We start from the raw sequence: 12410 nt of genomic DNA, 5'->3' as shown, positions 1-12410 counted from the left end.
CTGAAACCTTATGGAGTAACACTAGAACATAGGAGGTTTTTATGTCCTAGGGAAACACAAGACAAATCTACATTCTTCTTTTCCTTCGAAGAATCAAACTACATTATCAGATAGCACTTATTTTGCTAGATTTTTTTAAATTAAATAAAGTAGGTATATTCTAGTTGCATCAAAATGGAAATTGATTTTATTGCAACTTTTACGTTTCTGATAAATTAAGCGATATGTTCATTAACTGTAGAAGTTTCTATAGTTCAGGCATCCATACTTTTTCATTCGTTGGAAATAAGAAGCAAATCTTTTTTCTGAACAACTTCTTTGTTTATCCTGCTGAGATTTAATTAAAGCAAGGTTTGTATTAAATTTCTGTTTCTTTTGCAAACAAGACAGAAGATGGGACTAAGAGGAGGAAAAAATTAAAAAGAAACATTGACGTGAACAGTTAAATTTTCTTCCCATTATTTCTGCAACTAGGAAAATAAGAGAAAAGATTTAAAATTAGAAACAAAAATAAATATGAAATGCTATACTACATTTTCTGTGTACACTTTTTAATTGAGTGCATTTGTCTCCAGTCATTCTTTTGTTCTATAAATGACAATTTATCAGAAAATCTAGTGTTTGCCACATCTCAGATGATGTTGGATAATTATCTCAGAGCAATCAATAAAGAATTTTAGGGGAAACTTTCAGCCTCCCCCGCTTTCATTCTCTGAAGTTCTAAGATAGGAAGTTGTTAAACATTTGTACCGTATTATTCAAAGGAAGTGCAATTTCATGTAGTAGATCCTCCTGGAAGCTATGCTAAGGCATATGGAAGAGAGGGGGATAATATTTATTGGATAACCAGCATGGCTTCACCAAGAGCAGGTCCTGCCTGGCCAACTTTGTGGCTTTCTATGATGGAGTAACTATGTCAGTGAACAGGGGAAAAGTCATTGATGTCTTCAATCTGGACTTCAGTCAAGCCTTTGACATGGTCCCCCATAACAACCTTCTGTCTAAATTGGGAAAATATGGATTTGAGAGGTACACTATTTGATGGACAAGGGAGAGGTTGAAAGACTGTACCCAGAGAGTGGTGGTCAATGGCTCAATGTCGGCTGAGCCATCTCCATGGATGGAGACCAGTGGGGAGTGCTGTCCCTTGTGGGTCAGTAGTGAGACCAGTACTCTTTAATATCTTCATCAGTGACATTAACTGTGGGATCAAGTGCATCCTCAGCAAATCCACATGCAAGTTCTTGCATCAGGGTTGTGGCAACCTCTGCTATCAGTAAAAGCTTGGGGATGAAAGGATGGAGAACAGCCTGGTTGAAAAGGCCTTATTGGTGGATGGCAAGCTGAACATGAGCAGTGTGCCCTCTCAGCCCAGAAAGTCAGCCATATCATGGGCAGCATCCAAAGAAGTATGGTCATCAGGTCAAGGTAGGTGGTCCTGCCCCACTGCTCTCCTGGACCTCAACTGGAGTACTCCATCCAGATGTGGAGTCCTCAGTACAGGAGTGATGTGGACCTGTTGGAGTGCATCCTGAAGACAGCTACAAAAATGATTCAAGGGATAGAACACCTCCCCTGTGAGGACAGTGTGAGAGAGCTGATGTTGTTCAGCCTGCAGATGAGAAGGCTAAGGGAGACTTTATAACAGCATTTCAGTATCTAAAGGGGGGCTATAATAAAGGAGGAGGGATAGACACTTTAGCAGGGTCTATTGTGATATTACAAGTTCAAATGGTTTCAAACTGAAAGAGGGAAGATTTAGATTGGATATAAAGAAGTTTTTCACAATAAGAGTGGTGAGGTGCTGGAAGAGAATGCCCAGAGAGGTGATGGATGGCTCGTCCTTCAGGACATTTAAGGTCAGTCTGAACCAGGCTCTGAGCAATATGATCTAGCTGCATATGTTCCTGTTCATTGAAGGGGAGTTGGACTAGAAGGCCTTTAAATGTCCCTTCCAATTCAAATGATTCTATGATTCTGTGAAATCACAATGGAAAACATTCTCTCAGAGATTTTAGCTGTTAAAGAAATATAGATAATGAAAGAAAGCATTCTTTCAAAATGTAATAGCTTTAAAGTGTAAATAGTTTATCTGCTTACCTTGTGCAATTTTTCTTTGCTTTGGCAAACCTTCCCAACACAGCTAAAGCATAGATAAATAAAGTCTAAATGAATGCAGAAAGGTTAATTAGCAGCTCAAGAATGTATTTTGGTTTCAGTCTCACAATGCAAATTTCCAAGTGTTTTTCATTTCTGTCCTAATTATAGTAAAATTCTAGAAAATCCAGTGCTAAATTTTTCATGCTTGTATTTTTTTTCCAATTTACAAGGTGTTTGTTTACAAATACTAGCCGTAGGAGCCATTTCAGTTTGTTTTTCACCTCTCTGTTCACATACTCAAGACCATAAAAAAACAATGCAAAACCTGTATAAACAGGAGTAATTATTTGATGCTAAAGTGGTTAAAGAATAATGTCAACAGTTTAGTCTGTAACAGTTATCATCACTTCCTCGTTGTCCTATGTAGCATCGTTAGAGCCAATGTGACACTCCTTTTTAAACCATATTATGCTTAAAAGTTAAAACCATGACAAAGTTAGAGAAAAAACATCTGAACTTTACTCCTTTGGCGTAGTACTTAGCTAAAGGTATGGAGTAAATTCAATTTCTTTATCTTTTTCCTTGCTAAGTGCCAAAAACGTGTTTTAAACTTTTTGAACTCTTACAAATACTTTCATAACCCTCACACAATTTGCTTCAAATATGATAAAAAATCTTGCAACAGCGTTAGCTGTGACTTGCCAAGTTTGAGGTCAGTATTCCTTTACTTGCAATCACCATTCCAAAATAAAATATAATTAAACAGAGTTATATCAGTCTACGAAGTATTTTCATCTACCCTTGTGTGTAATGTGTTATACCTGCATTTTGTATATTTTAAAAGACAGCTGTGACAACATAAAATGTATTTGGTATTTCTAGGTCTACCTACTTCTTCTTTTCTTCTATGAAAACACCTTTCTACTCCTTCTGAGATCATAATTTCTATATTTGACATGTACTATATCACCTGCTTTATTATGTAATCACATGGTAGATTTCCTGAAAACCTTACCCTCCTTATTAAAGCCCAGAATACCTGCCAGACATCATTTTGCTAAGTGTTCTCTGCCTGTGGAATATCGATGACATAATTCAAATCTGCATGCAAGACCCTCACCTTAGGCCAATTACATTCTAATTGAATGACATTATGTTTTTTGGGGAAACAAGAAGTAAAACACTGTATTATGTATGTGTTAATAGTTTTTGGGAAGTGTTCACTGTAGAGGTAAGGTGCAGAAGGTATCAACAGTAAACACTAAAGTTGTGGGGATATTTTCTTTAAATAAAATGCGACAGTGTAAAATCTACAGAATTTAGGTATTATGGATGGAAAGCTATGAATGCTAGTTAACATAATGACTCTGTGATAAGGTTGTTCTTTTTATTTATTTATTTCCCTTTACGAATATTTAAGCTTGGAAAACTGTACTGAAATGGGATATGTCTATATATATATTATTTTCACCTTCTTTTAAACAATTTTATAAAAGAAAGTAACTTTGTAGTCATCAAGGAAATACTGGGAAGAATAATTATAAAGTTAGTTAGACGGCAAATAAAACTCCTAATACTGGAAGTTGAAACAAAGATAGATTGCAAAGAAGGTGATAATTGTTAACAATAAAGATCATAAGTGTAATATATCTTTCAAGCAGTTTCTTTAACACAATAGACTGCTATCATCTGAAATGTTTATATCATGACTAAGGAATTAACGATTATATGTATAGAATTATCTTTGATCTGCAATTAGAATAAACTGAAAAAGAGCCCCTTTGCAAAGAGTGTTGGTAGAAAAAAGTTCCATTCCTTCAAACACTTATTCCAAAATATTAACAATCTTTACCTTTGCTATAAACACTAAATATACAAATGTAACAATGTATAGAAACAATAGAAGGGGTAGAAAAGAAAAAATCCAAGATTTTTTAAAGAAATCATAGTTTCTGTACATCTATCCCTATGATAATAGCTTCTACAACCTGTGCATCATATGAGTTGCTTCTTTAGATGATGAAAGAGAAAAATCTTTCTCTTTGTTATTATGAAGTCAAAGTCAATATCATTTCAAAATGCTTTGTTTAAAAAGTTGCTTTAATTAATACTCTAAAATAGCTGTGAATACTAGTATGTACTGTGTTAAAATGTGGGTAATATTAATAAGAAAATGTTTGTAGCAAATGTTCTAGAAGATAAAGACACTGTTTTCTGTGTCTTTACTATTCATTTACTTCAAGATGTTTTGAAGTGAGTGAATTAAGCTTTATATTAAGTAATAAATTTAAAATTTGCAGGAGTAAGACTGAGATGTTTTTTTGTTGTTGTTTTTTTTTTTTTAAGGAAGCATAGGACACTGTTTAGAAACAGTAAACATGGGTATAAAGAATATATACTGAATTTAAACAGAAGGCGATGGAAGAACAACTGTTGTCATCTACCTGGACATCTACAAGGCCTTTGATACGGTCCCAGATCACATCCAGTTGTGGTTTGGCCTGGTTCTGTGACTAATTGGGGTGGAGACACTCATGCCCCTGAAGAGGGGGAAGGAGGAAAAGGTAAAAGATAGAGAGATGGACCTGAAAACAAAACAGAGCAACGAGGTAAGGGAGAAAACTAATTTACTAAATATGATAGTGGAATGCGAGATAACACAATATAATACAATATAATTAGAATTGAAGCTAATAAGTCAAATAAAATGCGAGAGTGTACAAAACCAATCACCTTACTCATGACTTGCAAGCTTTTTTATCTTTCCCTCTAAATGGAAAGCTGAAATGGAACAGTGAATGTCTTCTGGAAGTAGTTCTTGTAGTTCTTCTCTTCTAAGAACAAGGAACCCTGTAACCCAAGTAATCCATGGAACTGGAGTATTAACTCTTTAACTCCCAGTGTGCTACGTGATGTTATGATGTGGAATATTGATAACAAAAAATCATAAAAATATGACACATCTTTATCCCTAAATTAGAAAGGTATGTATTTGAAGGGTGAACTTATTCAGTGGAGGAGGGATTGCTCGGATGATTGCAGCCAGAGGGTTGTGGTCAAAGGTTTAAAGTCCAGGTGTAGACCCCAAAGGTCCACCTAGGGGTCTGTGCTCTTCAACATATTTATCAACGACCTGCATAGCAGGATTGAGCATACCCTCAGCAAGTTTGCTGATGACACCAAGCTGAGAAATGCAGCTGATACAGTAGAAGGAAGGGGGACCATTCAGAAGGACCTGGACATGCTTGAAAAGTGAACCCACTGTAATCTAATGAGATTCAAAAAAACATTATGCAAAATGGCAGTGCCAGATATGTGGACAGATTTGCAAGCAGCTTTGTGGAGAAGGACTTGCAATTTTGCTGAATGAGAAACTGTATTTGAGCCAGAAGTGTGCCCTTGCATCCCCGTCTTATGAAGAAAGGTCAAGACAGCTGGGCTTGTTCAGCTTGGAGAAGAGAAGGCACCAGGGGGACTTTATTCTGGCCCTCCATTACTTGAGAGGAGTTTATAAATGGGGGAGACCAACTATCACACACAGGGTGGTAGTGACAGGACAAGGGAGAATGGTTTTAAACTAAAAGAGGTGAGATTTAGGTTAGAGGTTAGGAAGAATGTTTTTCTCAGATGGTGGGTAGGCACTGGCACAGGCTGCCCAGAGAGATGCCTCATATCTGGAGGTGTTCAAGTCCAGGTTGGATGGGGCTCTAGGCAGCCTGATCAAGTGTGTGGTAACCTTCCAGGGAATTGGAACTGGATGGTCTTTAAAGTCCCTTTCAACTTTAGCCATGCTGTGACTCCCACAAGGACTGAGCTGAGAGGGCAGATACCTCCCTTCACCCTTGATCTGCTGGAAATGCTCTTTCTTATGTAGTCCAGAATGCCATTTGTATTCACTGCTGCTTATGTTCAACTTGTGACCACTATGGCCCTAAGGTGCTCTCTGAAAAGTTGCTTTCCAAATGTCTGATCCCCAGCATGGCATCATTCTTCCCTAGGGACAGGACCTTACATTCTCTTCCTCAGCTTCCTGAGACTCCTTTTCGATATTTTTTCCAGTCTCTGCAAACCTCAGTCCAACTCTCTGGTGTGTCTGGTGAAACCAGACAGCAGCTAATTATTTTAAAATATTAGTAATGCTTAATTAACGAGCATAGACATAAATAATTGGCTAAGAGTTGAATATGGGTATATGAACATGATCAGAATCTAGCTCTATGCAGCAACTGAGTAGATGTGCTTACTGATAATATCTAAGTTTTTTTATTCTCTCTTCTAAAATATTGATATGTGTTTAGTAGCAAAATAAATATCTAATCTAATATCACTTTAAAATATATGCCATGTAGGTACATACCATATATTGTGAGAAAAAATAAATGATGTACTTTTTTTTCATAGCATATTAAAAACAAATCAAGAGAAGATTTTTATGGTTTAATTATTTGAGAGATATTTTTTTCTTTACAATTTATTGTCTAAAAACTGCATTTCTAGTTTAAGTTCATCATATAGACGTCCTTCTATTTCTTGTCAAATTAAAAATCAGTCATCTATAGAGAATAGAGTATAATTCATCCTTCCTGGAGAGCATTCTTAACTGAATGTAAGTAATGGAGACAAAAGAAATCCATATTAGATACACAAGTGGAGTTAACAGATACTAGTAATATTACATGCACTCATATTAAGGTTATTGGTTATAGTTTCATTTTGAATCTTGTTTCAGAGATAAGAGTTTAAAAAGCAAAATTCTGTGTGTATAATCTGAATTTCTTCAGAATGGAATGAAGTTCAACATTTTAATTATTAAAATTATGAACTCTGTACTTTAAATTTTCCCTTTATCACCGGAACTTTATTATTCATCAGTGAAAATGATGAATATTATTATCATCCGGTAAAATATTAGCTTCTTTTGATTATGGGACAAAAATACTGGTTTCACTGGGATATGTACTGTTATTATTAAGGTTTTAATTGCAATATCAATAACTGTTTTTTTAATTTATTTTTTATACATATTTTTAATGGATGCTTGAAAATACTTGCTGCATGATTTGAGAAAAGTTGGTAATTTAAACATCAGAAGGGGAACTTAAAGGAGAGTGAAAATTGCTATTAGGATCCTGGAGCATCCTTGTTTACTACTTGATGACTACCAAAAGTACTTTTAAAGTGAGTACTAGAATGACTGATATCTTGCAAGTAGATAAAAATATAAATACACAAACAAACAAAAAAAACCTTCAAGGAGGATAGATAGAGGATAAATAATTGATTTAATTAATTAAGGAAATATTTTATATCATGATTGATTATTCATCCCTAGAGTACAGAAGTTCCTCTATTATAAAATGGATGCTTGCAATTTTTTGGTCTTTAGAAATATTATGCATCATACTCCTAATATATTCTTTATATAAAAATGAAACAGAAAATTTCTAACTTAGGAAATATTGAGTAGAAAAACAAGAAAGTGCTGAGATGTCAAAATATTCACCAACATTACAGGTGCTGAGTGGATTATCAGGACAGAGTACTACAGTGAGCATCATTAAAAGCTGAATATCCTATTCTGTATGAAGCTCCAGGACCTGCTACTGTCCATAGCTTCAAAAAAGAGGTGCAGCAGTGCCATTCTGAAGTAAAATTTACTGGGGTTTTATTAGAACTCAATTTATTTGAACATTTTCAAATTCAGTTTTTTGATAGTTTCAAAAGCATAGTTATTTTTTCCACTGATTTTTAGCACTAATCCTTATGCCTCCCTAAAATCATAATCTGAAGGGGATTGATTTTATTTTTAACTGACATATAATAGCGGCAAAGCTTCTTCTACAGATTGCTTGTCACTTAAAATAGATAGTTGGTACTGTCTCATCAAGTGATAATGCAGGATATAATTATTCCTTTTCAAAATTTTATGCCTTTAAATACAAAAATTATACACATTAAGCATGCTTCTCAAAAAATCTGATGTATCAATGCATGCAAATTACTGTGTCACTGTAAATATTTTCTTAGGAAGAAGAACAGCCTATTAATACAGAACCCATCAAAAAGTACTGAGAAACTTCCACAGGTTTCAGGTAAAATTTGGAAAGACAGAACATCAGATACAGTCAAAATGTTAGAAATAGAAAAACAAATTCAATTAAACTTGTCAGAATTATCTATGAAACAGAGAAGGCTTTTTCTCTGGAAAAAAAAAAAAAAAAGACTTTGCTACTTATAGTGAAGTTTTTTGAAGTGTGTCTCGTCTCAAGCTGAGTGTATATAAGAAACCCTTTATGTTTACTCTGTGCAGATACATCCAATTTATAATGGGAAACAGAAAATTGTAGAATATAGAATTTGTTTGTCTCCTATTTTTTAAATGTGGAAGACATACTAGGACTTCATAAGATAATGACCATAAAATTACTTATAGGGAAACAGTGTCCACAACTCATTCAGGTTTCTGAAATCTCTTGTTTCTTGTCTTCTGCTTTCCCAGCAATCAAGGATTTCATTCAATCTATTAACTGCATCAGAAGTTTATAAACTCATTATAGAAAAAATGTATTTTGTTATATTCATGAGAAATTAAATCTTTATACTGTTCTGTAGTTCATTACAGCTTATACTTCTTACAGCTGTATATTTATTTCATATATTAACAAATAATAATATAAACATGTATATGTATGTATTTTAATACATATGCATGTACACATGTACGTTTTTCTCTAACATCCTCTAACGTTCAAGCACTGGAATCTATCTCTGACCGCCTTTTGCAACTGACATCTTCTCATAAAAAGAGAAATGCACTGTAAAGTGAGCTGGTCCTTAAAGGACAGCTAAAATGAATGACAAATAGGGCCTTCAGCTTGCACATTTTAAGATCCTGACAGTATGACCTCTATTTATGTCACTTCATAATTTTTGTACAATAGTTGTCAGAAAAATAACAGAAAAACATTGTCTTGGTAATCTCTGGGTCCTGGTTCTGTAATTAGATCTTTATCTGCCTCTCTCTGTGAAGTCCCAGAGATGACTTTTTAGGTCTAGACACAATTCATGTATTTGGAGTAATCCAAAAGTCAATTACCTAGATCAAGCTATGGATTCTTCATACCGTTTATTGGGGTGGAAAGATTCCACTAAAGTTTAATTCATTTCAACAGCTTTAGAATATGGTGAATCTCCACATACAACTAGTTTAGATTTGCAGAACTGATGTTTATCTTGGCTATGACACTTTTAAAAGTTAAGTAGCGTAAGTCCCATCATACAAGATTTCTTGAGGTAAATCACAGATTGGATGTTCTTGATTGAACTTATAGCTAAATGCAAATCCCCTTTGTTCAACTGTCTGGACAGTCAATTGCAAGGTAATATCTATGAACTGCCAGAAATAAAAAAAAAAAAATTACACATGATCTACTACTATTGCAGAAATATGAATAGAGATAACAAAACATTCACAAAATTTAGAAACTTCTGGTGCTAAAGCACTATGAACTGAATGTTTTGCTCTTTGTTGAGTCACTTTTTTTTTTTCTCTCCCACATAGGTTACTAATATCATAGACAGAGCAGAAAACACATCAGTGATGGAAAAAAAAATCTCTCAAAATCTGAAAATTACACATTTGTAATTGAAGATATTTTTTAAGATGACAAATAGTTATCCATGTTTTTGTAATTACTGGGACTGCAATTAGAATAAAGAAGCCTTGAATCTTAAGATTTCAATCAAGTTTCTGGTTTGCAGCTATATAATATGTTATGAACTCATCATTTCTTATACTGGCCTATGTATAAATATATATAAAAATCCTGTTAGTCTCTAAGACTTAAAAGCATTATCTCCTTTTCACTGCATTGACTGAAGAAGGAGTCACAGAATGTGTCCTGTGAATTTGCCACATATTCTAGTTCCAAACTAAGAATCTTTTAGATGAAGATGAAGCCAAAGTTTTTATCTTCGTCAAAACTTTAAATAAATAAATAAATAAATTACATTGCAATCTCCATTGCACATAAAGAATGCTTTGGAGATTAGGTTGGTCAGGACTGTATATAAAAAAAGCTATGCTATGAACTTACCTAAGAAGCTGTAAGCAGTGCTACATAGGGAAACCTGAGAAAACTGTAATTATATTAATTAATTATTTATAATGGCAGCTGTTAAAAAGAGTACATTCAATATGTTAAATTATGCTTGCACTAAGTATTACTTCATTCCTGCATATGCCGTGAGATATCTCTTGTACTTGCCAGCATACGATTTCAGAAGACTTTACAAGAAGAATCCTTGGGGACTTTCTGCATCTGATCACATGTCACTCAAGAACCTTACTCTTTTCCACTGAAACTTAGAAAGAAATAGCTGTAAGAAAAAGAAAAAAGAAAAAGAAAAATTACTTACTTTTTAAAAATAAGCGTATTGTAAAGTGTATGAGGTATTTTGCTTTTAGATGGAGCTCATCTCTTTCAGATACTATTAGTTGATTCTTTCCAGGCAATGACTGTGTGTTTAGCTTTCTGAGTGATCCAGACATAGTCTCTGATGGAACTTATATTTTGGGATGATTATAAATGCCAGTCTTATTTAGAAACACTATACAACATGCCATCAATATATGGCTTTTGTAGACTTTTTGATTCTTTATGTACAGAATTCAGAGGATCTGGCTTTACTAGCAACAGCAGTGAGTCATGTGATGAATATTCACACATTCAGCCCCTCTGGAGCCACCAGTGTTCATCTGTATTAAAAACCCTATAACAGGGCTTAGCATATCATTTTTCAAACTTGATCTCTGAGCAATCATACTTGTTAAGGGAGAGGTGATTTTTCCCCACTCCAGAATTCTCCTTCCGCTTGAGAAACACTGATGTATTTAAGTGTGATTCAGTTAGGAATGGAATACTTGTTGGTCAAAGAACAGATTGAAGGTGTTAAAGTATGCATAAATCAGAATGAAATACATAGGTTTGTAGAAGGTTCAGTTGGATAAAACAGCCCACATGCCCATTTGTGCACAGCACGTCTCTCTCAGATGAACAGAGTTGAGAATGTAGGCTTCATAGACAGAACAAGTGTTGTCCATTGATGTAAATAATAAATCATCAGTCTAGAGAATTTTTCAATAGCATGCTGCCCTAAATATCCATATGTCTGCAGCATTAGGTTCATGATGTTACAACTAAATGATATTTCAACCGACACAGAATGAAAAAACAAAAAGGAACTGCAGCTTAAAGTGACAGCATATGAGTTTGTAAAATCTAGAAAATTAGGTCCCTTGTTTTTTTAGATCTGTTTGGCAAACTAAAGGTCGTTTATGAGAACAATATGATGCAGCTCAACCAGATGGGTGGCAGGATTGAAAACTAAATTCAGTCATGTAGGAGGGCAAACTGAACTGGATGTTTCGACTCTACCTCTGCAAAGTGGCTATGAGTAAGACAAATTTTTTCCCCATTGTTATTTAATATTTCTTTCCATATAGGCTGTGTTCATCTTGAGTGGCCTTAACAAGTGCTTGTACACTGTTCACTCTGTTTTTGATGGAACTGCAATGCAAGCAGTATCAATGATTACTCAAGAAAAGTGATGAGTAGATCAGCATGACAGATACTTCGTTTCTGTGGACTTATATTCTAGACAGAAGGGGACTTCAGAGATACTTAATACCCAAAATAAAACCAAGGTTTATTCAGAAATAAGTAATTTTAGCCATCTTATTGCTGTTTTAATCTATAAAGGCCACTAATCTTATTATAAATTGTCCTAAATTCAAATCCATTTACTGTCTGGTAGTTTCCACCAAATTATATGCTGCAACACATGAATAGGTAAATAGGAAATAGGGTAACATAATTCAATTTATTTCTTATAAATCTAAAAGATACAAAACATGAAGATGATTGGATTGTAACTTGTCACTAGAAGTGTAAAAACTAAAGGATAACTGGTTATTAAGGAAGATCAAAGAGAGATTGTTAAAAATTGTGTTTTTTTAAATACTACAAGAAAATAGAATACAAAGAGGAGACATCAAGTTTTTCAGTACAATCCTAGTAGAAATTATTTCCATAGACCAAATAGCCTTTTTGAACCTATGTTGAACAAATTGTTTACAGTGGTATGTCACTGCTACCTTCACACAAGGCTTATTTTGTGTAATGCAATGTGGAGAAAATTGGAGAATGCTTAGGAGTCTAAATTTTCAAGTCAGAAAAATTCAGAGGTGCAAAACCCCACATCTATGTTTCTCTATTGTCATTGGGAAGTACAGTTAACCATCATTGTTC

Source organism: Gallus gallus, chromosome 3, assembly GCF_016699485.2.
Source record: "Gallus gallus isolate bGalGal1 chromosome 3, bGalGal1.mat.broiler.GRCg7b, whole genome shotgun sequence".
Lineage (NCBI taxonomy): Eukaryota > Metazoa > Chordata > Aves > Galliformes > Phasianidae > Gallus > Gallus gallus.
This window is presented reverse-complemented; position numbering follows the sequence as displayed.